This window comes from Strongylocentrotus purpuratus, unplaced genomic scaffold, assembly GCF_000002235.5.
Source record: "Strongylocentrotus purpuratus isolate Spur 01 unplaced genomic scaffold, Spur_5.0 spur5_scaffold_2, whole genome shotgun sequence".
NCBI lineage: Eukaryota > Metazoa > Echinodermata > Echinoidea > Camarodonta > Strongylocentrotidae > Strongylocentrotus > Strongylocentrotus purpuratus.
In genome coordinates this window covers 30,889,429-30,902,761 of record NW_022145605.1, presented here as the reverse complement: position 1 = coordinate 30,902,761, position 13,333 = coordinate 30,889,429, and the positions used below count along the sequence as shown (strand labels likewise).

The 13,333-nt window shown below is 39.8% G+C and overlaps 1 long non-coding RNA gene across 1 annotated transcript; it reads left to right on the top strand.

Annotated features, from left to right (window-relative positions):
* The first annotated feature begins 4,981 nt into the window (after positions 1–4,981).
* Positions 4,982–9,482, top strand: LOC105445002. The gene is made up of 5 exons (XR_973246.2): positions 4,982–5,040; positions 6,814–6,902; positions 8,171–8,300; positions 8,934–8,975; positions 9,416–9,482. It is a non-coding gene; the product is annotated as an uncharacterized LOC105445002 (long non-coding RNA).
* Positions 9,483–13,333: the final 3,851 nt, after the last annotated feature.

Genomic DNA, 13,333 nt, shown 5'->3' with positions numbered 1-13,333 from the left:
GACATAGTATACATTTTGGAAAAAATACACTTGTCTATTTTATCATCGCTATATTGCTCCCAACAATTCCTTAAAGAAAGGGACGTCATGGCCATGGGTTTCGTTACAGCCCTTATGACTCCTCCTTGCAATCATTTTCTAGTTTATTCAAATGATTCAAGGAATTTAACAAATCTAAGATAGTTTTGTACATATTTATGCGTCTCAATTCTGCCCGCATTATATCTTATCTCTTATGTGAACCCCTTGTATAGTATGCATGCAAGGCATATGCCTTCATCCTGCACTACTTCTCCCTAGCAATGATGTTCTGGATGCTCGTCGAAGGTGTACACCTCTATCGTCAGATCATCCAAGTTTTTGACTCTGGTAATCCTCGAACTTGGGTTTATGGAATCTTAGGATGGGGTAAGTTGATGATTATCACTCACATCATTTATATGGTGCCATATTTCTGCATCAAACTCTGCATTCTGCATTAAAAACTGAACTCCGTTTCGTTGACGATCAGCCATGCACAAAAAAGACGAAAGACATGATGCGTGGCTGATGGTTAAGGAAACGGAGTTAAGTCCTTGGTCAACTCTGTTTGTTGCTACGGCAGGGAGCCAGTAAAAAACGAATTCGTTCAATCAAATCATGGAAATGCAAGCATTACTTTAAAGTCAACTGGTTAATGCTACGTTACACTATGTTCCCGGCGGCCACGGCAATCACGTTTCAGGCCACCGTGGACGAAACGGGGGACCGTATGGGCAAACGTGACAGGCCGTGATTGCCGTGGATACCGTGTCAGATTTTAAACTGTCAAAAAATTTGCCACGGCAGTCACGGTGCCGATGGGAAACATAGTAAGCCTTAAAAAAACTTGGAGGTGGTCCGTAGTGGGACGGGAGGCCCGCATATTCCCTGGCATCTTACGGTCTTTTCAAGTTTTGCCACGTTCTGCCACGTTTGGTGCACGTTTTGTCACAGTTCCTTCATAGTTGCTGCGCATTTCGTCCCGTTTTGCCACGGTTTGCCACGGTTTGCCACGGTTTTCCAGGATTCTCACGGCAGGCCAGGGTGTATGGTAGCCTTTTTATCGCGTTTAATTACTGCGCAGCCCGGGCGTCTGACGGTTTACGGGCGTGGCGTTGCGTTCGATCTGACACGGCGCACGCGGTCGGGAGGCAGTATATACAAGACTAGCGCGGCAGGAGCTCCATTCAAGCCTGAGCAATCGACGACACATTACTGCATCTACAAAACGAAGAAACAAGGTCAAGCTATGCCACCAAAGAAGCCAAGACGTTCGAAGGCCCTCCGTCCTGCACCACCACCATCACCACCAGTAGTGCTTCTTTTTATACCGTGGGCATAATCGTGCTCCAAAGCTGCCCGGCGTCCACGTTTCATCCGTAGAAAGCCTTGACAGAACGTGAAAAATGTGTCAGAACTTGATCAGAAAGTGAGAAACGTGAGGGACCCCATCAGAACGTGAGGTATTCATCAGAACGTGACGAGCCGGGAGGGAACGGTCTGGCATCCGTTGTAGAGCGCGGGCCGAACCGTAGTGCGCCTTGGAGCCTCCGGGACTCAGCATCCCCCCCCCCCCACGGCCCTTCACGGATACCGTGGTAGATCGTCAGAAAACTTGGCTGACGCACGGCCAGTGCATTGCAAATTTGCAATTTGGGCTAGTGCGTTGTCGTTCGCTAGGCGTGCGTCATCATTCGTTACTTGTTCGTCGAGCGCGCTGGACCCATGCTATGCATTCGTCGTCATTCGCTGTGTGCGTCGGGATTTGTACACGCCAAAGGCACGCCAGACATGCGTGGAGCGCGCTAGACCTGCGCAAGACATACGTGGAGCACACGCCCTGTATACGCACAGCGCGCTAGCTACACGCTGTGCATTTTGTGTCAGCTGGCTAGCTTTTCCAAAATCATGACAAAAGTTAGGCACACGGCCTTTTTCGATTTCCAATGAGCGGGCCGTGCGTCGTCTATGTGTGACCACCTCTGTTGAGAACGCGGTGCATGCGTGGACCATTCGTCCAGCGCGCTAGCAACACGCTGTGCATTCGTGGAAGTTGTTGTCATGTGCGCTCTGTGTACGGTCTGTATGCGCACTGTATGCGCCCTGTTTGCGCTCAGCGCGCTAGCAACACGTTATGTATTTGGTGTCAGTTCGCTGTAGCTTCGACAAAAGTTAGGCGCACGACAACGCACTGGCCAAAATTGCAAATTTCCAATGCGCTGGCCGTGCGTTCCGCACGCGTCCCCTCTGTGTGACCGGGCCTTTAGGCACGCGGCCTTTTTTCCGATTTCCAATGCGCCGGCCGTGCGTCGTCTATGTGTGACCACCTTTGTTGAGAACGCGGTGCATGCGTGGACCATTCGTCCAGCGCGCTAGCAACACGCTGTGCATTCGTGGAAGTTATTATCATGTGCGCTGTGTGTACGGTCTGTATGCGCCTTGTATGCGCTCAGGGCGCTATCAACACGCTATGCATCTGGTGTCAAGCTCGTTGTAGCTTCGAGAAAAGTTGGGCGCACGACAAAGCACTGGCCAAAAATGAAAATTTCCAGAGCGCTGGCCGTGCGTTCTCCATGCGTCTCCTCTGAGTGACCGGGCCTCAAGGCCCGGTCACACAGGGAGGACGCATGGGGAACGCACGGCCAGCGCATTGGAAATTTGCAATTTGGGCCAGTGCGTTGTCGTTCGCTAGGCGTGCGTCATCATTCGTTAAGGCCCGGTCACACAGAGGGGACGCATGGGGGACGCACGGCCGGCGCATGGAAAATTTGCAATTTTGGCCAGTGCGTTGTCGTTCGCTAGGCGTGCGTCATCACTCGTTACTCGTTCGTCGAGCGCGCTGGACCAACGCTGGACCAGCGCTATGCATTCGTCGTCATTCGCTGTGTGCGTCGGGATTTTTTGAGCATGCTCAAAAGTGAGCGCGGAGCTCGACGCATGAATGTACACGCCAAAGGCACGCCAGACGTGCGTTGAGCGCGCTAGACCAGCGCCAGACGTGCGTTGAGCGCGCTAGACCAGCGCTAGACATACGTGGAGCACACGTCCTGTATACGCACAGCGCGCTAGCTACACGCTGTGCATTTTGTGTCAGCTCGCTAGCTTTTCCAAAATCATGACAAAAGTTTTCCAATGCGCTGGCCGTGCGTCGTAGAACGCGGTGCATGCGTGGACCATTCGTCCAGCGCGCTAGCAACACGCTGTGAATTCGTGGAAGTTGTTATCATGTGCGCTCTGGGTACGGTCTGTATGCGCACTGTATGCGCCCTGTATGCGCTCAGCGCGCTAGCAACACGCTATGAATTTGGTGTCAGCTACGACAAAAGTTGGGCGCACGACAACGCACTGGCCAAAATTGCAAATTTCCAATGCGCTGGCCGTGCGTTCCCCATGCGTCACCTCTGTGTGACCGGGCCTTAACTCGTTCGTCGAGCGCGCTGGACCAACGCTGGACCAGCGCTATGCATGCGTCGTCATTCGCTGTGTGCGTCGGGATTTTTTGAGCATGCTCAAAAACGTGCGCCGAGCTCGACGCATGAATATACACGCCAAAGGCACGCCAGACATGCGCCGGAGCGCGCTAGACCAGCGCCAGACATGCGTGGAGCGCGCTAGACCAGCGCCAGACAAACGCGGAGCACACGCCCTGTATACGCACAGCGCGCTAGCTACACGCCGTGCATTTTGTGTCAGCTCGCTAGCTTTTCCAAAATTATGACAAAAGTTAGGCACACGTTCTTTTCCGATTTCCAATGCGCTGGCCGTGCGTCGTAGAACGCGGTGCATGCGTGGATCATTCGTCCAGCGCGCTAGCAACACGCTGTGCATTCGTGGAAGTTGTTTTCATGTGCGCTCTGTGTGCGCCCTGTGTGCGCCCTGTGTGCGCCCTGTATACGCCCTGTATGCGTCCAGCGCGCTATGCATTTGGTGTCAGCTAGCTGTATAGCTTCGACAAAAGTTGGGCGCACGACAACGCACTGGCCAAAATTGCAAATTTTCCATGCGCCGGCCGTGCGTCCCCCATGCGTCCCCTCTGTGTGACCGGGCCTTTAACAAAACTTGAATCCAGAGATAAAATTGGTCTAAATCCCACGGCGCACTACGTTTCGGGCAAACGGGGCTGCCGTGGCCGCCGGGAACATAGTGTAAACGTAGCATAACTTCTTCCGCTCGAGGTCTCATTTTAAAAAACAGAAAATGAACTTTCTAGAAAATGATTTTCTGTTTGGAATTCAGATACCGCCCGCCAAACGACCTTTTGGTACTCTCTGTCTTTAAATTGTTTTAATCCCTCATGCGTGAAATATGCATCATATGAGTTGCATCAAAAGAAAGAGAAAGGTCTAAGCTTTACAAATATGTGTCATTTATTAAATAAAATTGTCATTACTTTATGATAAAACATTGATAACTCTCGGTTTTATTTCTTTTGGGACGCACTGTACAATTCAGATATTCGAATCTGTTTTATGGCATTTTACGGTGGGGTAAGTTCAAATGAAAGGCGGTTTTACTAGACAACGCTGCTAGAGGCAAATCAAAACCCATTGCTACTTAAAACTAAGCTAATAATGCATCCTTAAAGTGATTTGGTTGTTAAAGTAATATAGCTTGGCTTTAATTTAACCTACATGTATATAATCAAAGTATCACATCCGCCATTTGCAATATACCATACTATTTCCTTCTTTTGAAGGTGGTCCAGCCGTGATACTCATCATAACTGGAGGCCTAAAGCATCAAAGCTATGGCTATGAACGAAGGTGAGTATAATTTATTGAAAAATTATTATTATCAATATAATATATATTAGTCCACGGAAATAAGTTGCCTTGTAATATTATAGTTCAAGTGACAAATATTTACAAAGGTACCCAAAATGAATGCAATCAATTTAAACTTTGCATAATTGAAGTAAAAGTTTTATCTTTATCTTCCAATTTAAAATACAGTTGCTGGCTGAATCCAACAGATGGGACAATCTGGGCATTCACTGGCCCGGCTATAGCAATCGTACTCGTAAGAAACTCGTAATAGTGTGCGATCTGTTATTTATTTTTTTATTTTATTTTTTTAATTTTTTTTAAATTTATTTTTTTTTATTTTATTTTTTTTAAATTTTTTTTTTTTTTTTGGGGGGGGGGGGGGGGGGTTAGTATGCGGTGTTTTTATTCTTTATTTTTTATTTTGGGTCGAACGGAAGCTTGAAAAGCCTTTATATTAGTATTATGATTAACCTTTAAATATGATTTGGGTAATTTCCTCCAAAATACCGATAAGAGAAGATTAGAATAATGTTTTCCACATTATCTTGTTGTTTGGCACGACGTTCTTCACTATAGATTTTTAAAAAAAAATCCAACCTCAACATACAACTAGTATACAGTAATGGAAACATATCAGAGATCCAGACCGGTAAAAGTTTGTAAGAAATCGAACGAAAAAGAAGAAAGTCTTGATATTTTAAAGTTGTTATCGCTAGACGCATTGGAAGTTTAAAATGGCAGTCATGTGACTGTGGTGTAGTGGCGGATAATTTTCCTCTATTTTTTCAATACGAAAAGTTTCTAAAGTGTCAATTTATTTCATTAGTGTATGATAAAGAGTATGTAACCCATGATATATTTTGACTAGTGCCCCAAAGGAAAAGGCATCTGACACACAAAAAACAGAAATTGATTTTAATTTTGTTTACACGACTAATGAGTGAGCTTTTAAATGCTACGTCACAATCCAGGGAAGAAATATCGAATTTGAGATTTGCATAGATTGATTAATATCATATGTCATACATTAATAATTCCTATCTTATTGGTTTAATTTATATCACTTTAGCCATTCAGTTTCTCATATTTTCTGTCATTATACAAGTAAAGTAATTACAACGGTTGGTTGTCCTTTTACGTTTCAAACGAACATATAGCAGCTGCACTCTCAGATAGGGCTCACGTTTCAGTTCAGTTCAGTTCATTTTATTCAAAACCACACAAAGCATGACATAATCTGTTACTTAAAAAAGAGACTGGTAATAGTACATCAATCAACATATTCTAACTTGATTATATCATTAACTGAATGGTTTCAGGACCCCTTTAGAAGCTAAGCTTGTGAGCGGGGCCCTATAACAGTTTGCACTCCAACAGAAAATAGCAGCTAATAAATCGTAAAATTATAGCTCCCTTTTATAATGGTTCAACTTTGCATTTTAAATTGTACAAATACAGCACTCTTAAACAAAGTCTACAATTTTCCTCTCAATTGAAACTAAGCAGCTCTTTCAATCACCAGCTGCAACTTTTCAAATAACAAAAATGTTATATTTTACCCCGCCGTATTTTAATATATACTACGTAAAAAACAAACTGTGGAAGTACTGCAAATGCGCACTTAAAACCATGAGTTTACATTATAAAATAGAAGTTCAATGTAGCAAAATGCTCGTTATCTCTGTTTGATTGCAACACTTATTGCTCAGTGAGTAAAGGAGATTTTTTTCAAAGGAAAAAGGCATATATTTAATCGAAATATAAATCTCGTTCATTTTTATATTTTATGCATGTTTTGAATTTTGAGGCATACGTTTTTTTTATATCGTCGCATCGTGATATCTGAATACAATTTTATCCTAAGCATGATCGTCGGTAAAAGAAAAACAAGTTAACAGTCCTTAATACTAAAAATTTAACGTTAGAAGCTTGCCTTGTGTCTGCAATAAAACATATATATATATTATTATAATTTTATCATTAGCAGGAAAATTATTTAAAATGTATTATTTATTTCCACTTCTAGGTCAACGTAGTTATTCTCCTACTGGTTGTAAAGACAGTTGTGTCTGCATCTCGAGGTCAACTCGACAACGATAAGATCAAGCAAATCAAGTAATAACCTAATTACATTTTAAGAAATGTTTTCATTTACGATATGTTCTTGCGTTACCTTTTGTCTCGATTACGTCAGTGTTTTTTTTCGGAGTAAATCCTCTAAATTATCTATACTTACTTATGAATTATTATGAACGCAGGCTTACGCCTCTATATTCAGTTCTAAATTCTTTCTTCATGTAATTTTGCCAAATCATTTTGTTTTTATTCAGAGCTGATCTTTGGAGCCCTCCGTTTCTCCTCGGATTGCTTGATATCCATTGGATATTGGCTCATTAGGGGTTGACGAATGTGTGTGAGTGTGTTAATAGATTCATGTGGGTTTGGAAGGGTGTGACCGTGTGAGTCGGTTTGTGTGTGTGAGTGTGTGTATCAGGCACGTAGCCACGGGGGGGGGGGGGGGCACGTGCCCCCTTAAATTTCCAAGATCGGTTGAACTTTTTAAGATCCCTTTTTTTTTTACCTCGATCGATTACATGTATGTGCCCCCCAAACATCGAACTCTGGCTACGTGCCTGGTGTGTATATGTGTGTGGTTTTGGTTATATGTGTGTGGGTTAGCATATGTGTGTATGCGTGGGTTTCGATAGGTGTGTGTGGGTACTATTTGAAAGACCTTATCCGATGAAAATACAACTTGATATAAACGGAAAACTGAATGAATGTAGAATATAAACTTATCTTTCATTATTGCACAAAAATAAATTATAACCTCATTTTTCACACCCCTCCAAATGAAGGGTCAACAGGGGTCAAATTTCCCGAAATTACAGTGACGACATAACATGTGCAACCCATCTGTTCACCTTTATTGCTGAGGCTTAATTAATGCAAAGCCATTGTGAATAGGCGTACTCTGCATAAAATGATGTCATCAAGTCGATGGCAAGTTTTTTAGGTCGATATCTTCCGATTTTCAAAGCTTTAGTTTTCGAGTTTTCAGAGAGCTCATACTCATCTGACAGACACTAAAATTCGTCGCTGTTTTCACGAAGTGACGGTAGTGAACAAAAAATTGCATTTACTTTGCGTGACGATTTTCCTCACTACCGTCACTTCGTGAAAACAAGGACGAATTGCATATAATTGATATTATTATAATCTGTGGCTTATAAGTTTTCCGCTGATATACAATTCATCCATTTCATTTTTCAGTTCGGATATGGTCTTAAACTTGTGTCTCGATTTGGATAGGTGGGTTCCGATGGTTTTTTGTAATATATATGTAAAATCACTGTGTAAATTATTTTGTCACTACTTTTCAGAGCTGGACTTCGGAGCACTTTGTTGCTCTTCCCCCTGCTTGGTATCGCTTGGATATTGACACCTGTAGTGGCAGTTTTCCCTCACGTCAAGGCGTTGGAATACACCTTCAACCTGCTCAATTCTCTTCAGGTATCTTATATAGGTTATCAGAGATAACTTGGCGTAGTAATCACTATGATGTCAGTGTTATGATGATTTTGATTTCTAATGTAAACAAAATGAGCACTAAAAGAAAGAGAGAGAGGGCGGGGCCAATAAAACGAAGATAACCCTACCTTTTTCTTTCAAGAGAAGGTTGAGCTCTTTGGCTCTGTAGAAGTGAAAACAAATAATTTGAAATATTCAACATACCATTTCACAATAAGAGAAAATATCATGTCGAAAATGTTACGTCATTTCTCTCAAATTCCAAAAAAACAAATGTATCATATCTTTGGACCAAAGATTGATCCTACTAATTTCTGTAGTGCCGTACCATGTTTGTGTGCAATGATTGTCCATCTGACAAGAATTTTTCGTTTGTTATTTTCAAAAGCCTCACAGGCAATCAACGCACATTAGGTCCTAGATAATTTCTGCCTTCTTAATGTAATGGTCTTATCAGTACTCAAATATGATTTTAACCATGCACGGGCATATGTGTCTTCAACATTTTTACTTGTATTTTTCAATTTTGTTTTACTACTACGAGACGTTCATATCTAAGTTGAGGGTTTTGCATGTTTCGTACTAACGTAGATAATTTCTGTTGTATCCTTGCAGGGGTTCTTCGTCGCATGGCTCTATTGCTTTCTCAATTCGGAGGTATGTAATGAAATCATAGCTGGCATCAGACATTCCAGAAAATTTTATTTCGGGGAATTTGCTCTGTAAAGAAGTAAAGATGGGCCTTATCGTAGAGAAAGGATAGCTATGATGCAACAGGCAAAAGTGTAAACCTTACGCCCCACAATATGCTGCTTGTAATTCGTGTTTAGTGTATAAAGGCAAGTTAATTTCATCGTGGATTTTGTATTATAAGTAGGCTATATAAAAAATAATATTCGAATATTGATCTCCCAACCGCCTATTTAAAGAAAGAAATTCTTCAAAACTGCAAGTGTCCGATAGTCTACAGTAAATATTTGCAACTCCTCGAAACAGGCAAGACAGACAGTGCACACGATATGGCGCTTCCGATTTAGGCTTTAACATGAAATCAAACAGAGAGTCTCTATTATTGTGATTTTGTATTATTACAACAGGTTCGAAACGCCATCAGAGAGCATGTTCGCAAATCTCGTGAAAGCAGGGCTTCGATCACCAATCCCAGTTCAGTTTCAACAACTGAAGTAAATGAAGTTTAATTTTACACTTTATCTAATTATGCAATAATTATATTTTTTTCTTTCTATTGCAATAATAGCATATATCTGCCAAGTGTTTTTGTACGCGCATGTGTGTAACCGCTCGATTCTGATTCGAACAAATCGCGCATCGAACATAATTTGTATTTATTTTTTTCTGGGGGGGGGGCGTCTGTTATACGTGATGATGCTAGCAAGAGGGAAATAATACTGGGAAAATTTTAGTCTGATTAATGTTTTTCATGAGCCTCAAAATGTTATCTTTCGCGTGAATTAGTGTGCTGGTATGAGAATCATTGTTTTTACAGTGTTAACTGAAAGTGCAAGAAAGAGGGGAAAAATATTGGGAAATTTAAAGTCTCATTAATCTTATTCATGAGCCTCGAAATGTTATCTTTCGCATGAATTATTATTGTGCTGGTATGAGAATCTTTGTTTGTACAATTTTAACTGAAATGACACGGCCCCATTGTCTTGTGGCACTTCTCTCATGAGTTTGTTGGGGCGAATGAATAACGACGTTTTGTAAACAAAGGCGTTTGTCCAGTGAAATGCTGCTCCCCAAATTGAATGTGTGAAAATTGGCAATGTTGAAAATATGTTGGCTACATTCAAATGTAAAATTGTTATATTCACAAACAAACGTGTGTAGAGGTGTCGTGTTCTTTTATAGTATTATTATTGTTTTAGTATTCAGGATCTAATAATATGCATTTTAATTTTTATTGCAATCATATATGGTTACTTTCTACCTCTCTTCTTCTTCTTCTTTTTTTGGCGGGGGGGGGGGGGAGATATTACTTTTTTAATTTTATTTATGTTTTCTACCATTTTGTTTTGTTATCTACCATTTTGTTTTGTTTTCTACCATTTTTGTTTTGTTATCTACCATCTTGTTTTGTCAGGGAAGTGCAGCTAAGCCTGGTATGAGGTTGATCCGAGTCGCTCCAGCTCCAGTAGGTCCAACACAAAACCAAGCCGGTGTCTCTAGTCACTCAACCTAAGGCCTAAGCAGTAACACCACGTCCTTATAAGAGGTGCCCTAAATGAGTACCTCAAATACGTGATTGAGCATATGAAGGTTGCGGGTACGAGCTCCTACAAAGCAATGATGTCCTCTTTAAAGACATTGATCTACATTTGTCACGCAACACCCGGATTTACTATATAAGTTGGTAGGCCTACCTAAAAGGATTTGTTTAATTAAATTCACTATGCGGTGATGATGCTTACTGGTGACAATATTTCCAAAGTCTTTAGAAAGCGAATAAAGACATTGTATCATAAAAAACAACATATTTGTTGCAATTAGTGTTATGCAGTAGTTGTTTGTACGGTAATCTTTTCATGATTTTGATTGGAGGTTTAATTATTTAGCGTTTTTATTCAGTTTGAGTTCTTTGATTAACTTTTTCTTTTGAACTTGTTGTTTAATTCAATTTACGAAAGGTTAATGTAATAATTACGGTATGTTTTGTAATCATTTATTTGTCTACTTCTCTATAACATTTCTGAGCCGAAGCTATAATTTTGATTTAATCATTGTTATGTCTCTGGAGTCTTTTTTTTCTCCAGTCTTTAAACATCTTCTGGATATTTTCAACGGAGTTTCTTTATAAATTATTTGTATACTATAATATAAAATATGAAGTATTTTTTCTTTAATGTATTCGTTCTCCTAGTGTCTTTAATTACTCGCCTGAAGCCTACGAAGCCTATGTTTATATTTACTTCCTATACCATGTTTTTTAAACTTCTATATACCGGTCAACCTGTATGATTTTAGACATTCTTGTCATTGCGCTCCTACATGTTCTCATATTTTGTTCTTTTCTCAGTTTTATACTACATGGTTTCAGTTTACCTACTTGACATTTCATGCAATAGTTTTTAAGTCAGAATTAATTCCTCATGTTTATGTTTAGTATCGTGTCATGACCTAGTGTCATCAAAAATAAAAAAATAAATAAAACAATTGATTTCCTCCTTGTGCCTTGTCTTTTTTAGCTGTTTTTAATGAAATGCAATACATTCTATTACCTTCATGCTATATTTTTCAGGTCTTCTGGGTGCACCAGTTGGTCGGGAAGAGGGACTATTAGGTTACAGTGATTAAGTTTGCTTTCCTCTTCCCCGGCAGCCAACTGATGCACTCAATGGACCTCCAGCCTAGATTGTGCATTTATAATTGACATTATCTTAATGTTTGTTTTCTCTTATTCACATCGTTATATTTCTTGTGAATTGCCGAATAAATAATAATAATAATAATAATAATAATAAAACATGGAATCTTATTACCATGACAATAAAACATTTGATATATAGTTTCATAGTTAGCTATGTAAAGCGATATTGATATGAGATTCGATGGTGTGGTGTTATTTATGTTGTTGAGGTAAAATCGGATTATTTATATTTTTTGGCTGTCTAAAATGTTGTGCTAGGGGGAACCGAACAAAATAACAATCGCGTTATGCAAAAATATTGAAAAATCCTTGTTAATGAAAATTTTTGTTTTCTCCTTGTGCATGTTGTGCCTACGTGTATAAAAGGTTGCTAATTATATCATGGGTTTTCCGGCCAATTTCGTAAATTTACCTATCTAATTGATTGTCCTATTTCGTGTTGTTAGGTAAGGCAAGTCAACATTTGTCCTACATAGCAAAGACTTATGTATGCAGTTTGAATTCTGGCTCTTCAAACACATTTTTTCGTAACAGTTGAATGAAATAATTCGTAATGAGACAACTAACCAAGACTTATGCCTTAATTTGATGACATTACGAAAATGACCTATTGAATGAACGTTTTATCAAATAGACTGAAAAGGCATCGAAATTAGCCGGAAAACCAGTAATAAAAATAACAGCTTTTTTCAAAAAAGTATGAACATTATAGTTCTATTTTCAAATCACCATATTTTGCCCAACATGTTAGTGTATATAAAAGGGATGTGAAGTAAAATTGTAGTCTAATAGTTCTGTTAGGAAAAAGTAAAGAAGTAAATAAAAAGTTCGTTTCTTTGAATGCTGAGTGTTTTGATGCTTATTGTTAGATTGTTGTTAATGATTGAAGTTGTTATTTTTACGATGCTAATGGGTAGCTTAGCGTGTCATACGTAATGAAGCTAACAATAGAATTGAAGTGAGGAAATTTTATTATCGAATTTTCATTAACAATTACTGTATCATTGCATTAATAATAAACCGAATTTTGATTTATTTCTTTAAGTCGAAATTCAAAGAAAATCACAAATATGTCAAATAATGTATCACTAGAAACTGGTAAGCTAACAGATGGCCATCGTACAAGTTTTAGGTGAACTACACATCGGGTAATTTATAAAAATACAAATACAACCACCTCCATAGCATCTTGGATATACGAGAGACTCGTCGGAAAAATAACGATGTTTTAATGACATCACTATATGGACCAATACTGCCCAAGCAGACGACATCCCATAAAGAATGAACATAATTGCAAAGCTATTATTTCTCAAAATATAATGAGTTTAGTGTAGTTAAATGTAATGGCATTTCAAACCATGCAAAAGGGGTTATGACCCGATTCTGATAACTAAAATATTTTGCTTGTAAATACACAGGATAGGGGTTAATGAATAATCAAAGAAACCAGACTTTCAAATTGAAAAAAAAAACCGAAATGATATTAAGGATGGCATTTGTTCCCTCTTAAAACACGGAGAACATACCGCGGTGTGTGCAGCTGAATATAAAATGGCGTCTTTTTTTGTTTACGAGCGACAGATTCCTTTATTTTTGTATCGCTGCATTTGTCATCAAAATAATA